The sequence below is a fragment of the Bombus vancouverensis genome, chromosome 17, assembly GCF_051014615.1.
Source record: "Bombus vancouverensis nearcticus chromosome 17, iyBomVanc1_principal, whole genome shotgun sequence".
Classification (NCBI taxonomy): domain Eukaryota; kingdom Metazoa; phylum Arthropoda; class Insecta; order Hymenoptera; family Apidae; genus Bombus; species Bombus vancouverensis.
In genome coordinates this window covers 8,697,912-8,700,801 of record NC_134927.1, presented here as the reverse complement: position 1 = coordinate 8,700,801, position 2,890 = coordinate 8,697,912, and the positions used below count along the sequence as shown (strand labels likewise).

General features: G+C 37.9%; 1 long non-coding RNA gene across 1 annotated transcript; it reads left to right on the top strand.

The window, feature by feature from the left end:
* On the top strand, nucleotides 1–2,890 carry LOC143303923 (uncharacterized). Its single transcript, XR_013060596.1, has 3 exons — nucleotides 1–1,452; nucleotides 1,587–1,787; nucleotides 2,688–2,890. It is a non-coding gene; the product is annotated as an uncharacterized LOC143303923 (long non-coding RNA).

Below are 2,890 nucleotides of genomic sequence, written 5' to 3'. Positions count from 1 at the left end.
TTGGGGAAGTCGTGAATTTCGGCGGGCTGGGTGTTTGGTTGGTTACCTCTTTTGCTCTGAGTTTAGGGTACCTGTTTGTGTATAGAGTTTTATAGGCTGAGCAGCCTTTGTAGTTGGCAGGATGGTCACCTTGACAGTGGATGCATTTCGCTGGGGTTTCCGGTGATTTGGCGCACTGGTCAGTGGAGTGAGTGCCTGCACATTTAACGCAGCGGAAAGTATGGTTGCAGTATTTCTGCGTATGACCGTACCTTTGGCACCTTTTGCATTGCACTATTTCTTTTTCACAAGCGGTGGTTCGAATTTTACTATCGCGTTCATTAGGCGACTGATATTGTAGATTTCCTTATTGTTAGGCTTCACGTCTGTATGAATGTGCATTGTCGTAGACAACACGTTTGCGAAAGAAAGACATTTTCCGGGCAACCTAATATTAGGTTAAGTTTCTTTCGTTTTATGAGGAGAAGATAGACGTACAGTGTTTTTTGCTTTATATTATTTTGTCGAATTACGTACGACGTACGTAACGTGACATTTCACAGACTTGGCTTCACGTCTGTATGAAGGTGCATTGTTTTAAAAAAGCATGTTTTCGAAAGAAAGACATTTTTCGGACAAGCTAATATATAGATTAGGAGTATTCTGCCACGTAGACGACGATTTTCTTTCAGGTAGCTATAACAAAATTCCGCCTATCCTCATACTGACAGTCGTCGATCAAGTGGAATCATGCAATACCCACAATACGTAATTAGTGTAGGAATGTAGTGTAGTATCGTGGACGGACTGTTTGGGGGATGTCGGGTGTGTGTTGTCAGCGTTGTCATGGAGTGTTTTCAGCGTATTTAAAAAAAGAACCGTTGTAACGAAGTCAGTGACAAATAGTGATTGCATAAACATAGATTGACGGAGCTTCAAACGATATTGTAAAAATCATATCGTTATCAAACCTACTAGCTCTATATCATTTTTCTACACTAGTGTAAAAAAATTGGCTGGGAAGGTAACCGCTGATACATCCGCGTGAATGGACGAAGAAAATTCTAAACTTTCTATTAGATATACCTTGGAACACGATGTAATTCATCACGATGAATTATGAAAGCACGTGGCGTGCCATTGAGCAAGTAAGCATATTGATATATACATATACATATTCAATTTAATCCAAGAAATATTAGAATTTTATAGGACACGAAGCCGCTGTTCAAATGGCAAACACGAGGCACGAAAATGAAGCAATCAAGGACTATCGTATCTTTGGAGTGTAAAGTGAAGAAATCGCTGGACCAAATCGTGAAACTGGTGAACCTGGAGGCACTGGCCGTGTCGGCAGACCACATTTTGCGTGAGATGAGATCTTGACGATATTTTCTCTGATCGACTGTGATCCTTATGCTATTTCGACGGTGTTCAGAACATCGGATAGACCAGATGGTGAAAATACCAGACGTAAGCAAATAACTGGCCACTTTTAATTGTAATTTCTAAAATCGGAATTCTTAACTGATGGATCGTGATCTCCATTTCCATCAATCAATTCTCCATCCATCCAATTCTTAGTGAAGCATTATTTTCTTTTTAAGATGTTAGCAAACGGTGAAATACAAGGAGGTAGAGCGCGCCAGTTTTCTCTGGAGAAGCTGATGGAACTGGCCAAGGAGAACAAGGCTATCAACGCCCCAAACGAGTGACCTCGGATACATCTTCCCGTAGAACCTGTACAATCTCTGTGTTGCCTAACAACGGCCCTGAAAGACCTAGTAATAAGAAAAAGCGTTAGATAGGTGTGGTCTTTTTTATCCGAAATTAATTTTCTGGCTATTCAGATATTCAGAAAAAAATGTCTTCACCACTCCAGTAAATTATAATTGCAATTGTGCGTCTGTATTGCGCTTGAATTAATTTTTTCATTTCGGCTGCAAGCCATAATATACAAAATGATATTAAGTGGCCGGCGATAGCAGCAAGATTGTCGTTGACTCACGCTACAATCGTTACAGTTATTAATATTAAATTAGAAATGGAAATGGGCAATATATTTGTTGTATTTTTAATTTTGCACCACTTTGGAGAAAGTTGCGATGTGTTTAGTATGTTATTTCGTAAATAAATGGTTAATATAAACTTTATTGCATACGTGCTTAAATAAAATGCAAATAGGATGAAAATTATTTCATAATTTTTGGCGCTTTCAAATCGGTCATACTTTCTTGACAATAAATCTTTTATTTCACATTTGTTCGTGAAGCGATCAATATTACAGAGCCAACTAAACAGTAAAATTGTTTTTGTAGTTATTAACAATTTATTTCTGTCTATTTATTATGTTACGTTCGGTGATTTTCTACCTAAACCCCTTTCGACGGCTAAGATTGCCACCAGATGTCCACACACCTTTACTTTGTATGTCCTACTGGACAAATTGTAAAATGTAAATAATTAAAAAAAAAAAACCTTTACTTTGTAGCCTCAATAGTCTTAAGGATAGACTAATCTTGACATTTTCATAGTTAAGGTCCTTCAGACTAAACAAATATCTTTTATTACAAGTGTTCCTTAAAGCATTCCTTAGGCTTACTGTTCGTTTTTAAAAATCAAGAAGAAAGTTTATTATTTGTCTGCCAATTTAACCCTGTTGAAGTGGTTACCACATCTAAGAAAACTCTATATCTGGTCTGTTTTAGTTTTCTCAAGCACTGAAGCCATCGACAGCGCGTAGACAAAAGACTGCGACGAAGTCAGGCCATAAACAGAAGACAGGCGACGTTGGCTTCGGGGTTTTTTCAGTTATTAGGTAACACAGCTAGCGTGCGGATCTGGACCAGCTCAAACTGTATTTTTACTTATTACACTTCTATTTAAATATATTTTTCTACCTTACAATTTA